This window comes from Somniosus microcephalus, chromosome 20, assembly GCF_052327205.1.
Source record: "Somniosus microcephalus isolate GS21.2 chromosome 20, FLI_Smic_1.0, whole genome shotgun sequence".
Lineage (NCBI taxonomy): Eukaryota > Metazoa > Chordata > Chondrichthyes > Squaliformes > Somniosidae > Somniosus > Somniosus microcephalus.
In genome coordinates, this window is record NC_141006.1 from 80,074,770 (window position 1) to 80,097,434 (window position 22,665).

The 22,665-nt window shown below is 46.0% G+C and overlaps 1 long non-coding RNA gene across 1 annotated transcript in view; it reads right to left on the reverse strand.

The window, feature by feature from the left end:
• Positions 1–713: 713 nt before the first annotated feature.
• Positions 714–22,665, reverse strand: part of LOC147103467 (uncharacterized) — a 61,546-nt gene continuing 39,594 nt past the window's right edge. Inside the window, exon 2 of the long non-coding RNA XR_015073003.1 lies at positions 714–1,179. This is a non-coding gene — a long non-coding RNA (uncharacterized LOC147103467). The remainder of the gene's footprint in view (positions 1,180–22,665) is intronic.

Here is a 22,665-nt window from a genome sequence, read left to right on the forward strand (position 1 = left end):
TGTCCTATTTGTGTTTATATTATTTGCTGCTCTGTTCTGTCTGGAATTTGTGAGCCTGGATGTTTGGAGAGGGCTGTTCTTAATGTTTTTATTCTTGGTTCTTGGGACATGGTTATTCCTGGCAAGGTGGCATTTATTGCCTGTCCTCAGTTGCCCGGAGAGTATTCCGAGTCCATCACATTGTGCAGGACTGGAGTCGCCCGTGGACCAGCTTGAATAAGGGTTGATGGCTCCTTACCCTGAAGTGAACCAGTTGGGTTTTTACAAAACTCCAGCACTGTTTCATTTCCCTGCTGCCAACTCACAAATTACCAACTTTATTGAATTCAATTTTGCAACTTAACATAGTGGAATTTGAACTCATAAACCTATGTTGCTGGTCCAGGATCATAACCATTTTCGCAAATAACAACAGAGAATGCTGGAAAAACTCAGCAGGTCAGGCAACATCTGTGGAGAGAAATTTGAGTTGACGTTTCGGGTTGAAACCCTTCTTCAAAACTGGAAAGAAAATGAAAAGATCAAAGGCAAAGCTGCGATCGAACAAAAGAAGAAAAGGAGACAATAAAAGGTATTAGAAGCCAGACGAGATGGTAATGGGCCCGTGGAGACAAAAGGCAGCTGAGATTAGGTGTGAAGCGTACTGGCAGGATAAGGACAGCTGCCAGGTGAGAGAGAGAAACAAAAGGAAAGGGGGGGGGAAAGGAGGACCATTTTCTTTTAATTTGATTGTATTTATTTAGCATTAGACACATTTACAATATCGTGAACATCCCTTTGTGCCATTTAATCTTTCCTTTAGCAGTTTCTAGCTACAGTAATTAAAGACATTAAGAACATTGTTATTATTCTGGATCACAACCATTGCAAGTATTGGCACCGGCCCCTCAGATACATTTTGATTCACAACATCACAAGCTGTTTCTGTCAGTAACTTGGGACTAATGCAGATTAACGGGAAGGTGGATTTACCGAGGAGATTTTTGGAAGTCCTTCCCCGCTGTCGGGCTGATTCGGAAAATTGTTGTTTCGCTGTCCGTCCGTTGAAATCAGTGAGCGGAAAAGTCCCGGGTAACTTGACGGCAAATTGCTGACAGGCTGTGGCAGTGGGCAAAGGCTTGGACCTTCCATTCTTGTACGCTGTGGCCAACAATGACGGAACGCTTGCACACGGCTGACCTGAAGAACAAATCACATGTGGACAAAGCGTCAAGTTAAACAGCTGGCACTGATTATATTTTGTCATTTGGGGAAAGCAGACTTGACCCCAGAGGGAAACTGATGCTGCAATCCTCATGGACCATCAGCCATTGGCAATTAAACTGACAAATCACTCTTCATGGTTCAAATGGCACCTTATAAACTCCCTGCCGCCCCCACCCCAGCCTTAACTTTCTACCTTTCTCTCTCTCGAGGTTGCTGCCTCTTGTTGGGTTACAGCTCCACGGGCACTGGCAGCTCCCTGCTACCTCAGCCAATTGGCCGTCCTTTGTGGGCGAGAGTCCACAGGCAATCTGACCATGGAGGGAATCACAGAGCAGCCTGGTCCTGCTGTCTCCTGACATCCGCCCATGTACACACGTTCCAGCAAGGGATTCATGGATAACAATCAGAGGCAGGAATTAATGTGCTTGTTCCCTTCCCTAGTCTAGGGGGAAGAGGTGCTGAGGAGAATTATGACAGTGCAATCCTGCTAAAGCTCGAAGTGTGGCGCAGATCAGCATCACAGCTACTCGGCATTATCCAGATCACAAGACCAGTTATTCTACAGAAATAAAAACACAAAATGCTGGAAACACTCAGCAGGTCAGGCAGTGTCTGTTGAGAGAGAGAAACAGAGTTAACGTTTCAGGTTGTTAAAGGACCAACCACGGCCCCGATTTTAACTCCAGGTGGATTCCCCGCTCAGGCCTGAGTTAAAATTACACTCGGGTCTCAATGATGTCATTGGGCCGCAACCTGCATATGTAAAGAAGGACCCTGCTGGCTCCGGGCGCCTGTTCCTGCTGCCTGCTCAGGAGAGCAGGTTAAAATTACAGATGTTGCGATCCTGGCGGCTTTCGGACAGGTAAGAGCCCGGGCGATTTTAACTGCCCACCCGCCAGGTTTCTGCTGAGCGAGTCGGGTTAAACTCGCCTCCTCCAAAAGTCATCGACCTGCAACATTAACTCTGTTTCTCTCTCCACAGATGCTGCCTGACCGGTTGAGTGTTTCCAGAATTTTCTATCTTTATTTCAGATTAACAGCTTCTGCAGGATTTTGCTTTTGTTTTAGAGGTTATTCTACAGATCTGCTTTAACTACAATGGGCCAGAATTTGATGCCAAAATAACAGCGGGTTTAATGGTGCTCACCAGTATTAACGTGTAAATCGGCCAGCAGCTTGTGGTGAGGATGAGAAACTCCGTGAATCGCCAATCACCGTATGTTGGCGGATGATTGTGCTGCCATTAATCTCGCAAAAACGGCATCTTGCCCTTAACGTCCCGTGTGTTTCAAGAAATTGCTGCATTTGTGCATTTAATGCTTGTTAAACACGCAACAGAAAGTTAGGACTAGTACTTAACAGAGTAAGTACCTTTTTAATGAGGAGATTTATGTTCCTGGAATTCCACTCAACCTCTCCGGCCCAGAAAAGGAACAATTGAAACTGTGGAGTCTCATTCATACGGGTAATAAATTGTTGTTAGAGATTTTTAAAATTAATTTTTTTCTTATTTTTCCTTTTTCTCTCTTTCTCTCTCTTAATACAATCTTTCTTTCCCTCTCTTTATTTTTATTTCTGTACCTGATTTGACTCTAATTCACCCGATTTCCTTCTCCATCATTCCTGTTTCTTTCTCAACCCTTAAACCTCGCTGGTTAAGGAGATAGACTGTCGGTCCCGCCATTCACTCACATCCCAGATGCCCTGTTGCCCTTGCTGCGCCGCTATCAGCTCGCACTCCTGGAAAATTGCGGAGTTAAAAAGTTCCGAGCTGAGGAGTGCAGGAAAAAGTCTAACTAATGGGTCATGCTGCGAGATGCAAATTCTGGGCCAATGTTTCAGTCGGTGCTACATCAGCTTATAGCAATCAAACACTGCATCCTATAATTGCCAAATGCCCGATCCATATGTTCACATTGGCTGGTCTGACCTGTAAGCCAGCCAAGTAGAGCCCGTGCACCACACATCACCGAAACTCAGTCCTTTCCTGTTGTCATCAAAGAGCGGGTTAAAGGTGAGCTGCTTGTACCTCGGCCAGCAAGAACGAACGTTTATCTTCTCGGGGTGGGCTCCCTGCTCAGGCTCACGGGCGGACGGTGGGTGGGCACTTGGTTGAAGTGGGCAGCAGGACTCACAGAACTGAGACCCAGCAGAAATAAACGGCTTTGAGAAGAGAGAACACTGGCAAAAGGGAAAGTGCGGGGCACAGCCCCACGAAAGTGGTTCTGATAGGTATTTAGACAGTCAGGAAAAGCAATCAGGATGTATTTACGAGCGCAGTTATTCAATTAAGTATTAATCAACTCAGTCAGTTCATTTTCATGGATTATTAATTACAGATCATGGCTAGAGCATTTTATCAATATCAATATTCCTAATAGTCTGTGTTTCGTATGAAGGGCACAAGCCAATCCAATGTCATGACATAAATAGTAATTTTTTTCTAGATTTACTTTGTTTACCAGATTTACACTGACTGTAGATTACCAAGGCCTGATAATTTACATCCTAGGGTACTTAAGGAAGTGGCCCTAAAAATAGTAGATGCATTGCTGGTCATCTTCAAAATTTTATAGATTCTGGAACAGTTCCCATGGATTGGAGGGTAGCTAATGTTACCCCACTATTTAAAAGAAATAGAGAGAAAATGGGGAATTATAGACCGGTAAGCCTGACATCGGTAGTGGGGAAAATGCTAGAGTCCATTATAAAAGATGTAATAGCAGAGCACTTGGAAAACAGTGACAGGATCGGACAAAGTCAACATGGGTTTACAAACGTTAATCATGCTTGACTAATCTACTGGAATTTTTTGAGGATGTAACTGGTAGAATAGATAAGGGAGAATCAGTGGATGTGGTGTATTTGGACTTTCAGAAGGCTTTCAATAAGCTCCCGCATAAGAGATTGGCGTGCAACATTAAAGCACATGGGACTGGGGGTAAGGTACTGACTTGGATAGAGAACTGGTTGGCAGACAGGAAGCAAAAAGTTGCAATAAACGGGTCTTTTTCCAAGTGGCAGGCAGTGACTAGTGGGGTACCGCAGGGATTGGTGCTAGGATCCCAGCTATTCACAATACAGTATATATTAATGATCTAGACGAGGAAACTAGATGTAATGGCCCAGAAATTCGGGTCGGGGGCTTCCCGCGGGTGTAAGCCTCCGACATTCACTTACCTTGCGCGCCGGCAGTTGAGCTGTAGGGCCCCGTGGAATTCTGCTCCGGGGCCTGGCCCAGCTGCCGGCGCGCTGTGCTTGCGTGTCCCAGGGGCATAATTACTGCGATGCATCCCCTGGGATCACGTGAGCCATGGGCAGCCAATCGGAGGAGGGAAAAGCCCATTCATAAGATTGACAGGTAGACCTGTCAAAACTTATAAATACTACGGGCCCAAAATAGCAGTAAACCTTCAAATAATTTTTTTTTAAATCACACTTTTTAAATAAACTATAAATTACATTAAATAACTATTTTAAACAATTTAAATTTTTGAAAAAAATAATTTTATATTATAATGGGGCTAAAAATAAACTTACCTTGCTTTAAAGTATTTAAAAATAATAAACCTGTGGAAAAAATGTTTTAATTTTAATTAATTGACCACTTACCGTGCAAAAAGCAGGCCTTACGCCTGCTTTTTAAATGTGTAAATCCTGCAGGCTTACCCTCCCGGGAAAACCTGTAAAAAAAACCTAAGTTCAAAGCGTACGCGCAGCCTCCCCTGCGCGCGCGTTCGACCGCTGAACCTCTTCGTTCAGAGGATCGGAAGTGCCGGTTTCCCGCGCATGCGCAGTGCATGCAGGAAACCGGCAATTCCATTCGGCCTACGGGTGAGTACCCCGTGCGTACTCACCCGGGGAGAGACGAATTTCTGGGCCAATATCTCCAAGTTTGCAGATTAGACAAAGCTGGGTGGGCGAGTGTGCTGTGAGGAGGATGCAGAGAAACTCCAGTATGATTTGGACAGGTTGGGTGATTGGGCAGATGCATGGCAGATGCAGTATAATGTGGATAAATGCGAGGTTATCCACTTTGGTGGCAAAAACAGGAAGGCAGATTATTAGCTGAACAGCAATAGATTGGGAGAAGGGGAAGTGCAATGAGACCTGGGTGTCCTTGTGCACCAGTCGCATAAGGTAAGCATGCAGGTGCAGCAGGCAGTTAAGAAGGCAAATGGTATGTTGGCCTTTGTAGCGAGAGGGTTTGAGTACAGGAACAAGGATGTCTTGCTGCAGTTGTACAGGGCCTTGGTGAGACACCTCGAGTATTGTGTGCAGTTTTGGTCGCCTTAGCTGAGGAAGAATGTTCTTGCCATGGAGGGAGTGCAGCGAAGATTCACCAGACTGATAACTGGGATGGCAGGAATGACGTATGAGGAGAGATTGGGTCGATTAGGCTTATATTCGCTAGAGTTTAGAAGAATGAGAGGGGATCTCATTGAAACTTATAAAATTCTAACAGGACTAGACAGACTAGATGCAGGAAGGATGTTCCCGATGGCGGGGGAGTCCAGAACCAGGGGTCACAGTCTAAGGATAGGGGTAAGCCATTTAGGACAGAGATGAGGAGGAATTTCTTCACCCAGAGAGTGGTGAACCTGTGGAATTCTCTGCCACAGAGGGCAGTTGAGGCCAATTCATTAAATATATTCAAGAAGGAGTTAGATATATTTCTTAAGGCTAAAGGGATCAAGGGATATGGGGAGAAAGCAGGGACAGGGTACTGAATTTGGATGATCAGCCATGATCTCATTAAATGGCGGAGCAGGCGCGAGGGGCCGAATGGTCTACTCCTTCTCGTATCTTCTATGTTTCTATGTTTTAAGGCAATGCAGGATATGAAGCCCTTCGATAATATTACCTGACTCATATTTTCAGGCGTTAATGACTCCCGCTACATTTTGGCGGCAATTTTAACTCTACCTGCCCGGCATAAAACAGGTGTTTAAAATCGGCCGGATAACCAAGGCCCGGCACCGATCCCTCTGTCTTCCAGTTTAATCTGCTCTTCTGAGCAGGCAGCAAGGACGCCCGCCTGAAGCCGGTGGAGTCCTACTTTTAACTATGGCGTTAGCAGGCCCCCAACTGCAATTTTAACTGGTGACTTAAGCGGGGAAGCTGTTGCGGCTTTGCCTCCAGGTGAAGGCAGCAGGGAAGAGGATCTGGGGCCAGAACCCCTGAATGTTCCTTGTGGGACCAGGAGCAGCAGGAGTGCTCCTCCGGGCCCCACAAGGAATATTTAGGCCTCGTCTGTCCCGAGAGTTCATCTCTCCCCCCCACAACTTCCCTCTCATCATTCTCCTCCCGAAACACCCTCCCCACCACTTACCTTGTTGCGTGGATCATTCCTTTAGTTTGGCGATTTCCCGCCCGATTCCCACTCCCAATAAAAAAAACGGGACTTGTGTCTTCAGTGACCTCTTGCCTTGCACTTTAGTTCCTGCCAATATTTTGCTCTTTTCTCACTGAGGTGATGACTGGTGCTGGGACACATCTCTGCAGCCCTCTGCTACCTTATCCAAATGGTCTTTCTTTGTGCGGGAACTATACATTAAAAAAATTACAGACCAAGCACTAGGGTTTATTTCTAGAGGGATAGAATTGAAAAGTAGAGAAGTTATGTTAAACCTGTATCGAACCTTGGTTAGACCACACTTGGAGCACTGCGTACAGTTCTGGTCGCCATATTATAAAAAGGATATAGAGGCACTGGAGAGGGTGCAGAGAAGATTTATAAGGATGATACCAGAAATGCGAGGGTATACAGATCAGGAAAGGATGAAGAGGCTGGGTCACTTTTCACTTGAAAAAAGGTTGAGGGGTGACCTAATAGAGGTCTTTAAAATCATGAAAGGTTTTGATAGAGTGGATACAGAGAGAATGTTTCCACTTGTGGGGAAGAGCAGAACTAGAGGCCATCGATATAAGATAGTCACCAAGAAATCCAATAGGGAATTCAGAAGAAACTTCTTTCCCGAGAGTGGTGAGAATGTGGAACTCGCTGCCACAGGGAGTGGTTGAAGCGAATAGTATCGATGCATTTAAGGGGAGGCTGGACAAGCATATGAGGGAGAAGGGAATAGAGGGTTACGCTGATAGAGTTAGATGAGGAAAGACGGGAGGAGGCTCGAGTGGAGCATAAACGCCGGCATGGCCTGGTTGGGCCGAATGGCCTGTTTCTGTGCCGTATATCCTATGGAATCCTGTGTATATACAGTTATATAAAGCTCTGGCCAAACCCCATTTAGAGCACTCTGTTCCGTTCCGGGCCCCGCACCTCAGGAAGGATATATTGGCCTCGGAGGGGGAGCAGCGCAGATTTACCAGAATGATACCGGGGCTAAAAGGGTTAAATTCCGAGGACAGGTTGCACAGACTTGGCTTGTATTCCCTGGAATATAGAAGATTAAGCGATGATCTAATTGAGGTGTTTAAGATGATTAAAGGAGTTGATCAAGTAGATCGAGAGAAACTATTTCCTCTGGTCGGGGGGGTCCAGAACAAGGGGGCAGAACCTTAAAATTAGAGCCAGGCCGTTCAGGGGTGATGTCAGGAAGCACTTCTTCACACAAAGGGTGGTGGAAATCTGGAACTCTCTCCCCCCAAAAAGCTGTTGAGGCTGGGGGTGAATTGAAAATTTCAAAACTGAGACTGATAGATTTTTGTTGGGTAAGGGTATTAAGAGATATGGAACCAAGACATGTAGAAGGAGTTAAGATACAGATCAGCCATGATCTAATTGAATGGCGGAACAGGCTCAGGGGGCTGAATGGCCTCCTCCTGTTCCTATGTTCTGACATGAGCTGGACAACATATATCAGGCGGCAATTGGATTGTGGTCCTGATCCTGTCCTCGACCAAGTCCATGACTGCACTTCCCAGTAGGGGTTATCGTAGAATCCTAGAATAGTACAGCACAGGAGGAGGCCATTCGGCCCATCGACTCTTTCGAAGAGCAATCCAGTCAGTCCCACTCCCCCGCTCTTTCCCCATATCCCTGCAATTTTTTCTCCTTCAAGTTTTTATCCAATACTTGGATCACTGGGCAGTGATCAGGAACAGGCACCTTTGTTGATTCTGCCACTCTCTGGGGCTGGGTGCTGAGGCTAATTGGAATACAGGTACGCCAAAAGAAAAGCACTAATTCTGGAATTACCACGCAGGCGGCTTCAATTGCATCAATTCACATCTGTTTTCCTGTGTAGAATCAGCCTGCTTTCACCCTCCATCCATCTATATGGGGGAAAATGTGAATGGCCCTGTGTACTGGAAGGTGGCTCGGACGAGAACTTCCCCGGCTCCACGCTAAGTGAGCTAACTGATCTCAGTAGGTCTCCAAATGAAGACAATGTAATTTTCCTCGCTAGAGCTGCTTTAACAGACAATTCATCTGGGAATTTAAGCGTCTTTTCATTTGAAATATGAATTGACCCCCTGCAGGGATTTTCAAGAGCGATTAAATAATGATGATAGCTCCACTTCTGAGGATTGGGGCTGGCAACGAAATCTGCCGCTCCCTCAGACATACCAGAACTCGCAGCATGAGCCATCAGCTTCAGGGGAGGAGAGGAGAAAAATCAAGAGGGATGTGAAAAAAAACTTCCTTTCAAATTTTGGAGAACAACATTGCCAATACCCTCAGGAGGTTATCGACAGTTTCACGAGGATAATTTCTCAGGGAATTGCTGCACTCTGTGTTTTAACTTCATGAGCACAGTGGCATTTATTGAACTTAATATCCTGCAGCTGTGTGGCTACAGAAGAAAATGTGTTTAAAAGGATGATAAAAGTACAAAGCACGGCCGTTGTCAGATAGGGGTTAAAAAAAAGTTGAAGAAAGTGATCAATTTAAAAAACAAACCGAACAACCCATTGTTGTGTATGTACCTTTAAGAGAATAACTGGTCTCAGACTGCAGTACCGGCAGTGACCACCCCTGTATAAAAGGCGCTAGTGAGCCTCTGTTGTTTCAGTTTCACTATTGACTTCCATCAGTAAAGACTTGTTTTGTTCAACTCCTGCTGTCCGTGTCTCAATCATTCATGGATGTAATACCCACCAATGATTAAAACGGTTCCAGGAGCCGGCTGGCATTCCACTGACCATGTTGTCCACCTCCTGGCACAACAGCCTCGCTCTTCATTGTAAACACCCTGGCTGGGCGGCCACCGCTGATATTGGAGGCAGCCAGCGGGTCAGGTGCCAACTCTGGTCAGACGTATTCCTGGAGGTTCCATCACATGACCTCCCGTCTCCAGCCGCCGCGTCCCCCGCCCTTGGCCGCCCAACACGCTGCATGATATTAGTATCAAACACGGGAACGCGTGTGCATGAAGTTCCTATGTTCATTGTTTTAACAAAGACACTGACCTGTTTTTGAAATAAATGGTGCAAGAGCTTATTAAAATAGCAGATGAAAGAATTTCCTTGAAACTGCACTGTATGATATTAACAGCATGCGCGCTAAATCACTGCAGTGCATCTTGTAGATGGTGCACACTGCAGCCACGGTACGCTGGTGGTGGAGGGAGTGAATGTTTAAGGTGGTGGATGGGGTGCCAATCAAGCGGGCTGCTTTGTCTTGGATGGTGTCGAGCTTCTTGAGTGTTGTTGGAGCTGCACTCATCCAGGCAAGTGGAGAGTATTCCATCACACTCCTTACTTGTGCCTGTAGATGGTGGAAAGGCTTTGGGGAGACAGAAGGTGAGACACTCGCTGCAGAATACCCAGCCTCTGATCTGCTCTTGTAGCCACAGTATTTATATGGCTGATCCAGTTAAATTTCTGGTCAATGGTGACCCCCAGGATATTGATGCTGGGAGATTCGGCGATGGTAATGCCGTTGAATGTCAAGGAGCGGTGGTTAGGCTCTCGCTTGTTGGAGATAGTCATTGCCTGATACTTGTGTGGTGCAAATGTTACCTGCTACTTACCAGCCCCAGCCTGAATGTCGTCCAGGTCTTGTTGCATGCGGGCATGGACTGCTTCATTATCTGAGGAGTTGTGAATGGCGCTGAACACTGTGCAGTCATCAGTGAACGTCCCCCTTTCTGACCTAATGGTGGAGGGAAGGTCATTGATGAAGCAGCTGAAGATGGTTGGGCCTAGGACATTGCCCTGAGGAACTCCTGCAGCGATGTCCTGGGGCTGAGATGATTGACCTCCAACAACTTTAACGATCTTCCTTTGTACTGGGTATGACTCCAGCCAGTGGAGTGTTTTCCCCTTGATTCTCATTGACTTCAATTTTATGAACCTCTGACTTCTCCTTGCTGGTCTAAAGAACCTGTGAGGTAACACAGGACACCAGTTGGGGATGGTGTATGGAAAGAGGGATTCGATCGATTTTAACATAATGAAAAAATATAATCATACAATTGTGACAAAGTCAATGTTTACAAATTGGCAAAATCCTTCAGATTTGGTTTCCTAAATAAGTCCCTTTTTTATACAATGACTGACTACCACCTTAGAATGCTACAGCAGACACATCATACACACTCGGAATTTTAATTTAATTTGTGTTCGAGGTACGTTCTGTGATATTAGATTGCAAATGTACTACAGAGCTATTGGAGATTTCATTACTGATTGTGTTGAACTGGGAATGATTCACAGTTGTCCTCCTTATATTAAAAAAAAACATTTAGCTGTAAGTAATTTGAACCAAAATAGCAAAGTCATTTTATAAACTTTCAGGCTATAAGAAATTGCAGACATGGTGATAAAAATTCTCTCTCTCTCTTGATGTTTCAGTCTCCGTGAATCTAATACTGTAATGGGTTTAGACTCTACCTACTCCGAGATAATTTCTGAATCTGACTGATGTGTCCCGTTTCACACTATGGTCTCGGATTCATTATAAAACTTCTCTTTGCTTATTCCGTACGAGGTTAAGGTAAGTGAATTCCAGCTAGCAGCATTCTTTTTTTAAAAGATTTTTTAAATATTCATTCCTGGGATGTGGGCGTCGTGGCAAGGCCAGCATTTATTGCCCATCCCTAATTGCCCTTGAGAAGGTGGTGGTGAGCTGCCTTCTTGAACCGCTGCAGTCCGTGTGGTGAAGGTGCTCCCACAGTGCTGTTAGGGAGGGAGTTCCAGGATTTTGACCCAGCAACGATGAAGGAACGACAATATATTTCCAAGTCAGGATGGTGTGTGACTTGGAGGGGAACTTGGAGGTGGCGATGTTCCCATGCGCCTGCTGCCCTTGTCCTTCTAGGCGGTAGAGGTTGCAGGTTTGAGTAGTGCTGCCGAAGAAGCATTGGCGAGTTGCTGCAGTGCATCTTGTAGATGGTACACACTGCAGCCACGGTGCGCTGGTAGTGGAGGGAGTGAATGTTTAAAGTGGTGGATGGGGTGCCAATCAAGCGGGCTGCTTTGTCCTGGATGGTGTCGAGCTTCTTGAGTGTTGTTGGAGTTGCACTCATCCAGGGAGGTGGAGAGTATTCCATCACACTCCCTACTTGTACCATGCAGATGGTAGAAAGGCTTTGGGGAGTCAGGAGGTGAGACACTCACAGAATCACAGAATCCCCACAGTGCAGATAGAGGCCATTTCGGCCCATCGAGCCTGCACCGACACATATCCCACCCTATCCCCGTAACCCCACGCATTTAATCCCCTAACACTAAGGGTCAATTTATCATAGCCAAATCAACCTGACCCGCACATCTTTGGACTGTGGGAGGAAACCGGAGCACCCGGAGAAAACCCACGCAGACACAGGGAGAATGTGCAAACTCCACACAGACAGTCACCCGAGGCCAGATTTGAACCCGGGTCCCTGGCGTTGTGAGGCAACAGTGCTAACCACTATGCCACCGTGCCACCTCGCCACAGAATACCCAGCCTCTGACCTGCTCTTGTTGCCACTGTATTTATGTGGCTGGTCCAGTTAAGTTTCTGGTCAATGGTGACCCCCAGGATGTTGATGGTGGGGGATTCGGCGATGGTAATGCCATTATGGCTCCTATAAAGCAATAATATAAGTTCCCTGATGACTTAGTGGTGTGGGGCCAAGCCGCAGAAATCAGAATGTGTCAGTTTCGATCCATTGGTCTGTGCAGACTTCACTGATCTCAGGCAGGGCAGTGGATGGTTTGCTACATTGGGGCTCAGAGGCTCCCGGGCCAAGGTGAGATGCAAAATCCACCAGCGTTTCTGCTCCGCAGAAGTGGGTCCTGCTGGAAACTGACGGACACGGGGTCAGGTTGGGCTACGATGCCCTCCCTAGTGGAGCAGCCTACTGACACTCGCTGTCCAAATGTGAAGAATGGACACTTGTACAAGTGATCATGGGCTGCCAGTGTCTGTGGAATCCCTGTGTGGGTCAGCGCTTTCGGGGAAAGGGAGGTGTGGCGGAAATAGAAGGCAATATTATTCTGGGTTATCATGGTGGGACAGCACACTGGAGGACCAGCATGCTCTGCCACAGATGGTGGGACACAGGTTAGACACCACCCCCACCCCTATGCTAAATCCCCAATTTCAGCCTCATTGCTGTGGGGAAGGTGCTAATCAGAGGCTAGATACTTCACAATGCAGGGAGGGGGAAACCGGTGGGAGATTGTCCCCATTCTTTCAGCATCTACTTTGGAGAAACATCTGTGGAGGTTTGTCAGTCCATGGCTACAGTTGGACCAAAGCTATAGGAGAGAATACTTAACGTTAAGAGATAATAGTGCACTTGAATAATGTGTAACTTTAAAAGAATTTATTTTAGTTTCTATCACTCTGTCTATGTGTTCCAGCACTAAAAAGAAAGAAAGACTTGCATTTCTCCCCCGCCTTTCATGACATGAGGACGCCCCAAAGTGCTTTACAGCCAATGAAGTACTTTTTGAAGTGTAGTCACTGTTGTAATGTAGAAAACGCGGCAGCCAATTTGCGCACAGCAAGCTCCCACAAACAGCAATATGATAATGACCAGATAATCTGTTTTAGTGATGTTGATTGAGGGATAAATATTGGCCCCAGGACCCTGGGGAGAACTCCCCTGCTCTTCTTCAAAATAGTGGCCATGGGATCTCTGTCTAAGAATTTAGGGAGCTAGGTAGCAGATTAAAGAGCAGGACCTCAAAGGTTGTAATCTCTGGATTACTCCCGGTGCCACGTGCTAGTGAGTATAGGAATAGGAGGATAGAGCAGATGAATGCGTGGCTAAAGAGTTGGTGCAGGAGGGAGGGCTTTAGTTTCCTGGATCACTGGGCCTGCTTCTGGGAAAGGTGGGACTTGTACAAGTCGGACGGGTTGCACCTGAACCAGAGCGGGACAAATATCCTTGCGGGGAGGTTTGCTAGCACTGTTCGGAGGGGTTTAAACTAAAATGGCAGGGGGTTGGGAACCGGAGCAGGGAGACAGAGGAAAGGAAAACAGGGATAAAAGCAAAAGATAGGAAGGAGAAAAACAAATGTGGCAGTCAGAGAAATCAACGATTTAAATCAAACGTGGCCACAGTAAATAATAATTCTAATAAGTTTAAGAGCGTTAAAAAAACAAGCCTGAAGGCTTTGTGTCTTAATGCGAGGAGCATTTGTAATAAGGTGGATGAATTGGCTGTGCAAATAGAGGTAAACGAATACGATTTGGTTGGGATTACAGAAACGTGGCTCAAAGATGGCCAAGACTGGGAACTCAACATCCAGGGGTATTCGATATTCAGGAAAGATAGGCAAAAAGGAAAGGGAGGTGGGGTAGCATTACTGGTTAAAGAAGGGATTAATACAATTGTAATGAAGGATATTAGCTCTGATGATGTGGAATCTGTATGGGTAGAATTGAGAAATACTAAGGGGAAAAAAACATTAGTGGGAGTGGTATATAGACCTCCAAACAGTAAGGTGGAGGTTGGGGATGGCATTAAAAGGGAAATTAAAGAAGCGTGCAATAAGGGCACAGCAGTCATCATGGGTGACTTTAATCTACATATAGATTGGGCCAACCAAATTAGTAACAATACTGTGGAGGAGGAATTCCTGGAGTGTTTACGGGATGGTTTCCTGGACCAATATGTCGAGGAACCAACCAGAGATCAGGCCATCTTAGACTGGGTATTATGCAACAAGAAAGGATTAATTAGCAATCTTGTTGTACGAGGCCCCTTGGGTCAGAGCGATCATAATATGATCGAATTCTTCATTAAGATGGAGAATGAAGTAGTTGACACAGAGACAAGGGTCCTCAATTTAAATAAAGGAAACTACGATGGTCTGAGGAGCGAGTTGGGTAGGATTGAGTGGGGAATGGCGCTCAAAGGGTTGACGGTGGATAGGCAATGGCAAACATTCAAAGACCAAATGGATGAGCTACAGAATTTGTTCATCCCAGTTTGGTGTAAAAATAAAACAAAAAAGGTGACTCAACCGTGGCTAACAAGGGAAATTAGGGATAGCATAAGATCCAAGGAGAGGACATATAAATTGGCTAGAAAAAGCAATAATCCTGAGGATTGGGAGCAGTTTAGGAGTCAACAAAGGAGGACAAAGGGATTAATTAAGAAAGGGAAAATAGAATATGAGAGTAAGCTAGCACGGAACATAAAAACTGACTGTAAAAGCTTTTATAAATATGTGAAGAGAAAAAGATTAGTGAAGTCAAGCGTAGGTCCCTTACAGTCAGAATCAGGGGAATTTATAATGGGAAACAAGGAAATGGCAGACCAACTAAATGCATACTTTGGTTCTATCTTCACAAAGGAGGACACAAATAACCTCCCAGAGATGCCGGGGAACATAGGGTCGGATGAAAGCGAGGAACTGAAAGAAATCAGTATTTGTAGGAAAATGGTGTTAGGAAAATTGATGGGACTGAAGGCCGATAAATCCCCAGGGCCTGATGGTCTACATCCCAGGGTACTTAAGGAAGTGGCCCTAGAGATAATAGATGCATTACTGATCATCTTCCAGAACTCGATAGACTCTGGAATGGTACCCATGGATTGGAGGGTAGCTAATGTTACCCCATTATTCAAAAAAGGTGGTAGAGAAAAAGCAGGGAATTATAGACCAGTAAGCCTGACATCGGTAGTGGGGAAAATGCTAGAGTCTATTATAAAAGATGTAATAGCAGAGCACTTGGAAAGCAGTGACAGGATCGGACAAAGTCAACATGGATTTACAAAAGGTAAATCATGCTTGACTAATCTACTGGAATTTTTTGAGGGTGTAACTGGTAAAATAGATAAGGGAGAACCAGTGGATGTGGTGTATTTGGACTTTCAGAAGGCTTTCGATAAGGTCCCACACAAGAGATTAGCGTGCAAAATTAAGGCACATGGGATTGGGGGCAAGGTATTGACTTGGATAGAGAACTGGTTGGCGGACAGAAAGCAAAGAGTTGGAATAAACGGGTCGCTTTTCGAGTGGCAGGCAGTGACTAGTGGGGTACCGCAAGGATCGGTCCTAGGACCCCAGCTGTTCACAATATATATTAATGATCTGGACGAGGGAATTGGATGTAATATCTCCAAATTTGCAGACGACACAAAGCTGGGCGGGAGGGTAAGCTGCGAGGAGGATGTCGGGAAACTCCAGTACGATTTGGACAGGTTGGGTGATTGGGCAGAAACATGGCAAATGCACTATAATGTGGATAAATGTGAGGTTATCCACTTTGGTGGCAAAAACAGGAAGGCAGATTATTATTTGAATGGCAATAGATTGGGAGAAGGGGAAGTGCAAAGAGACCTGATGGTCCTTGTGCACCAGTCGCTGAAGGTAAGCATGCAGGTGCAGCAGGCGGTTAAGAAGGCAAATGGTATGTTGGCCTTCGTAGCAAGAGGGTTCGAGTACAGGAACAAGGATGTCTTGCTACAGTTGTACAGGGCCTTGGTGAGACCGCGCCTTGAGTATTGTGTGCAGTTTTGGTCACCTTACCTGAGGAAGGACGTTCTTGCCATGGAGGGAGTGCAGCGAAGATTCACCAGGCTGATACCTGGGATGGCAGGAATGACGTATGAGGAGAAATTGTGTCGATTGGGCTTATACTCACTGGAGTTTAGAAGATTGAGAGGGGATCTCATCGAAACCTATATAATTCTGTCAGGTCTGGACAGACTAGATGCAGGAAGGATGGTTCTGATGGCCGGGGAGTCCAGAACCAGGGGTCATCGTCTAAGGATAAGGGGTAAGCCATTTAGGACTGAAATGAGGAGGAATTTCTTCACCCAGAGAGTGGTGAACCTGTGGAATTCTCTGCCACAGAGGGCGGTGGAGGCCAGTTCATTAAATATATTCAAGAAAGAGTTGGATATATTTCTTGAGGCTAAAGGGATCAAGGGATATGGGGAAAAAGCAGGGACAGGGTACTGAATTTGGATGATCAGCCATGATCACATTGAATGGCGGAGCAGGCTCGAAGGGCCGAATGGCCTACTCCTGCTCCTATCTTCTATGTTTCTATGTTTCTATGTTTCTATCTTTTATGTCCACCTGAGAGGGCAGACGGGGCCTTGGTTTAACATCTCATCCAAAAGACAACACCTCCAACAGTGCAGCGCTCCCTCAGTACTGATCCCCCGACAGTGCAGCGCTCCCTCAGTACTGATCCTCTGACAGTGCAGCGCTCCCTCAGTACTGCCCCTCCGACAGTGCAGCACTCCCTCAGTACTGCCCCTCCGACAGTGCAGCGCTCCCTCAGTACTGCCCCTCCGACAGTGCAGCGCTCCCTCAGTACTGATCCTCCGACAGTGCAGCGCTCCCTCAGTACTGATCCTCCGACAGTGCAGCGCTCCCTCAGTACTGCCCCTCTGACAGTGCAGCGCTCCCTCAGTACTGATCCTCTGACAATGCGGCGCTCCCTCAGTACTGATCCTCCGACAGTGGAGTGCTCCCTCAGTATTGATCCTCTGACAGTGCAGCGCTCCCTCAGTACTGCCCCGCCGACAGTGTGGCGCTCCCTCAGTACTGCCCCGCCGACAGTGCGGCGCTCCCTCAGTACTGCCCCGCCGACAGTGCAGTGCTCCCTCAGTACTGCCCCACCGACAGTGCAGCGCTCCCTCAGTACTGATCCTCCGACAGTGCAGCGCTCCCTCAGTACTGATCCTCCGACAGTGCGGCGCTCCCTCAGTACTGATCCTCCAACAGTGGAGTGCTCCCTCAGTATTGATCCTCTGACAGTGCAGCGCTCCCTCAGTACTGCCCCGCCGACAATGCGGCGCTCCCTCAGTACTGCCCTGCCGACAGTGCGGCGCTCCCTCAGTACTGCCCCGCCGACAGTGCAGTGCTCCCTCAGTACTGCCCCGCCGACAGTGCAGCGCTCCCTCAGTACTGCTCCGCCGACAGTGCAGCGCTCCCTCAGTACTGCACTGGAGTGTCAGCCTAAACTTTTGTGCTCACGTGACTGGAGTGGGACTTGAACCCACTCTGTCATGCTTACGCTTAGTAATCTACATTGGTCTCAATGAAGGTGTTAAAGAAACCACAATCTAATTTTAATGTCAGTCCTTTCAGTCTTGCTGGCTGAATCCAGGGTGCCTCTGGATAACATAGCTACAATTACTGTGCATGAATGTATAACCTAACAGCACTGTGGGACCACCGACACCTCACCGACTGCAGCGGTTCAAGAAGGCGGCTCACCACCACCTTCTCAAGGGCAATTAGGGATGGTAATAAATGCTGGCCTTGCCAGCGACGCCCACATCTCATGAATGAATTAAAAAAAATAATTGCAATATTTCCTGTGTATATTATATATATATATATATATAGCTCGTAATCAAAAGCATAATTTGTTTTAATAAGCCTCCCACTATTCCTAGTAGAAACTGTATTGTAATCAGAAATTGTAATCAGCAATTGCAATCAGTAATATTGCTGAAACCTTGAGAAGATAACCCCCTCTGTAAGGAGAATGGTTTCATCAGTCCCCCTGATACTTGTAGTAATTATGTTCTAGTTCGTGCAATCTTTATTATATGCAAATTCCTGATAATGTCCTCAGTATGCAAACTGTTACTTGGGGCTTTACAGTATTTACTCCTGTGAATCGCGGCTCTTATCTGGCTGGTGTTCCCACTGCTGATATTGAATCGACACTGACTTTCTTCAGGTCGTGGCTCAGTTATTCCCGGGCACATCTCCCCCCCCACCCCCCCCACCCCCCCCGGTACTAAGCACCGTTATCAGCTGGACTTTTTCTCTTTAATTTTGCGTTATCACCAACACAGATTGGACTACATTCAAAGCTGACACGTAAAGTTAATTTGTTTTGGTCAGTAGAGAGAGGGAGATAGAGAGGGAGAGATGCAGTCAGAGAGAATTTAACTCGACAGTCAAAAACAGAGAAGTTATGTTAGACTTGATCGAACCTTGGTTGGGCCACCCTTAGAGCACAGTGCTCTGTTCTGGTCCCCATATTACAAAAAGGATATAGAGACACTGGAGAATGTTCAAAAAAGATTGAGGATGATAAGAACATAAGAATATAAGAAGTAGGAGCAGAAGTAGGCCATACGGCCCCTCGGGCCTGCTCCGCCATTCAATAGGATCATGGCTGATCCGAACCCAGACTCACGTCCACTTCCCTGCCCTCTCCCTATAACATCTAATTCCCTTATCTGCTAGGAAACTGTCTATCTCCGATTTAAATTTATTTAATGTCGCAGCTTCCACAGCTCTCTGGGGTAGCAAATTCCATAGATTTACTATCCTCTGAGTGAAGAAGTGTCTCCTCATCTCAGTTTTGAAAGGGCAGCCCCTTATTCTAAGATTATGCCCCCTAGTTCTAGTCTCACCCATCAGTGGAAACATCCTCCCCGCATCCACCCGATCAAGCCCCCTCACAATCTTATATGTTTCGATAAGATCACCTCTCATTCTTCTGAACTCCAATGAGTAGAGGCCCAACCTACTCAACCTTTCCTCATACGTCAACCCCCTCATCTCCGGAATCAACCGAGTGAACCTTCTCTGAACCGCCTCGAGAGCAAGTATATCTTTTCTTAAATATGGAAACCAAAACTGCATGCAGTATTCCAGGTGTGGCCTCACCAATACCTTGTATAACTGCAACAAGACTTCCCTGTTTTTATACTCCATCCCCCTTGCAATAAAAGCCATGGTTCCATTGGCCTTCCTGATCACCTGCTGCACCTGCATACTAACTTTTTGTGTTTCATGCACCAGGACCCCCAGATCCCTTTGTACTGTAGCACTTTGCAGTTTCTCTCCATTTAGATAATAACTTACTCTTTGATTTTTTCTGCCAAAATGCATAACCTCACACTTTCCAATATTATATTTCATCTGCCAAATCTCTGCCCACTCACTTAGCCTGTCTATGTCCTTTTGCAGGTTTTTTATGTCCTCCTCACTCACTGCTTTCCCTCCCATCTTTGTATCGTCGGCAAACTTGGATATGTTGCACTCGGTCCCTTCCTCCAAATCGTTAATATAAATTGTAAAGAGTTGGGGTCCCAGCACTGATCCCTGTGGAACACTACTAGTTACTGATTGCCAGCCCGAGAACGAACCATTTATCCCAACTCTTTGTTTTCTGTTAGATAGCCAATCTTCCACCCATGCCAGTATATTTCCCCCAATCCCGTGATTTTTTATCTTGATCAGTAATCTTTTGTGTGGAACCTTGTCAAATGCCTTTTGGAAGTCCAAATACACTACATCCACTGGTTCCCCTTTATCCACCCTGTATGTTACGTCCTCAAAGAATTCGAGCAAATTTGTCAAACATGACTTCCCCTTCATAAAACCATGCTGACTCTGTCCTATTAAATTATGTTTATTCAAATGCTCTGTTACTGTTTCCTTAATAATGGACTCCAACATTTTGCCAACCACAGATGTTAGGCTAACTGGTCTGTAGTTTCCAGCTTTTTGTCTACTTCCCTTCTTAAATAAGGGTGTTACATTAGCAGTTTTCCAATCTGCCGGGACCTTTCCTGAGTCCAGGGAGTTTTGGAAAATAATCACCAATGCATCCACAATCCCTACCGCCACTTCTCTCAAGACCCTAGGATGTAGGCCATCAGGTCCGGGGGATTTATCCGCCTTAAGTCCCATTATTTTACCGAGAACCATTTCCTTAGTGATTTTAATCGTGTTTAGCTCTTCCCCCCCCCCCATTGCCCCCTGTTTGTCCAGTGTTGGGATATTTTTAGTGTCCTCTACTGTAAAGACTGATACAAAATATTTGTTCAGCGTCTTTGCCATCTCCATGTTCCCCACCACTAGTTTCCCGGTCCCATCCTCTAAGGGACCAACGTTCACTTTAGCCACCCTTTTTCTTTTTATATAGCTGTAGAAACTCTTGCTATCTGTTTTTATATTTTTTGCTAGTTTACTTTCATAATCTATCTTCCCTTTCTTAATTAATCTTTTATTATTGTTTGCTGGCTTTTAAATTCTTCCCAATCTTCTATCCTCTCACTAGATTTGGCTACTTTATATGCCCTTGTTTTCAGTTGGATACTATCCTTTATTACTTTACTAAGCCATGGATGGCTGTCTTTTCTTTTACTTCCCTTTTTCCTCAGTGGAATATATTTATCTTGAAAGATGTGAAATATCTCCTTGAATGTAGACCACTGCTCTTGTACCGTCTTACACTTTAATCTTTTTTCCCAGTCCACTTTAGTCAATTCTACTCTCATACCTTCATAGTCTCCTTCATGTAAGCTCAATACGCTGGTTTGAGATGCAACTCTCTCACCCTCAAACTGAATTTGGAATTCCACCATATTATGGTCACTCATTCCAAGGGGATCCTTTGCTAGGACATTTTTTATTAATCCTGTCTCATTACACAGGACCAGGTCTAAGATTGCCTGCCCCCTGGTTGGTTGAGTTACATACTGCTCAAGGAACCTGTCCCTAATACACTCTATGAACTCTTCCTCAAGGCTGCCCTGCCCAATTTGATTAGTCCAGTCAATATGAAAGTTAAAATCCCCCATGATTATATCTGTTCCCTTATTACAAGCCCCAACTATTTCCTGATTTATACTCCGACCAACAGAGTTGCAACTGTTAGGAGGCCTATAGACTACGCCCACTAGTGACTTTTTCCCCTTATTATTCCTTATCTCCACCCAAACTGTTTCACTATCCTGATCCTTTGACCCAATATCATTTCTGACTATTGCAGTGATTCCATCCTTGATTAACATAGCAACCCCACCTCCCTTTCCTTCCTGTCTGTCCTTCCTAATTGTCAAATACCCTTGTATGTTTAGTTGCCAGTCATGATCATCTTGCAGCCATGTTTCTGTAATGGCCACCAGATCATACCCATGTGTAGTTATTTGTACCGTCAACTCGTCAATTTTGTTATGAATGCTGCGTGCATTCAGATAAAGAACTTTCAAATATGTTTTCTGACAATTTATTCCTGCTTTTACCCCTTTTACTACTTTACCTTTATCATTATACATTCTGTCCCTTCCTGACACGCTCTGGTTTTTAATTCCCCCACTGCTACCTTGCTCTATTGCCTTCTCCGCTGTCATTTTTATTTTTCGCTCTCTTAAAACCTCCCCCCCACTAATTAGTTTAAAGCCCTCTCTACAGCCCTAGTTATTCGATTCACCAGGATTCTAGTCCCAGCACTGGCCAAGTGAACTCCGTCCCAACGGAACAGCTCTCTCCTGTCCCAGTACTGATGCCAGTGTCCCAAGAAGCAAAACCCATTTCTCCCACACCAGTCTTTGAGCCATGCATTTAACTCTCTTATTTTATTTACCCTAGCCAAATTTGCACGTGGCTCAGGTAGTAATCCAGAGATTATTACCCTTGTGGTTCTGCTTTTTAATTTGGCCCCTAGCTACTCAAACTCCCTCAGCAGAACCTCTTTCCTTGTCTTATCTATGTCATTGGTACCAACATGGACCACAACAACTGGATCCTCCCCCTCCCACTCCAAGTTTCTCTCCAGCCCAGAGGAGATGTCCTTAACCCTGGCACCGGGCAGGCAACACAGCCTTCGGGACTCTCGCTCTCGGCTGCAAAGAACCCTATCTAACCCCCTAACGATACTATCCCCTACCACTACAACATTTCTTTTAACTCCCCCCACTTGAATGGCCCCCCGCTCCATGGTGCTGTGGCCAGGTTGCTCATCCTCCCCGCAGTCCCCGCTCCCATCCTCACAGGGAGTAAGAGCCTCAAACCTGTTGGACAAGAGCAAGGGCTGTGGCTTCTCCAACACTACCTCATGGATCCCCGTACCTGCCTCACTCATAGTCACACCTTCCTGTCCCTGACCACGGACTATGTCTGAATTAATCAATCTAATTGGTGTGACTACCTCCTGAAACACAGAGTCCAGGTAACTCTCCCCCTCCCTGATGTGTCACAGTGTTTGAAGCTCGGACTCCAGCTCATCAACACGGAGCCGGAGTTCCTCGAGCAGCCAACACTTACTGCAAATGTGATTACCGTGAGCGTCAATGGTGTCCACCAGCTCCCACATATTGCAGCAGTAACACATCACCTGCT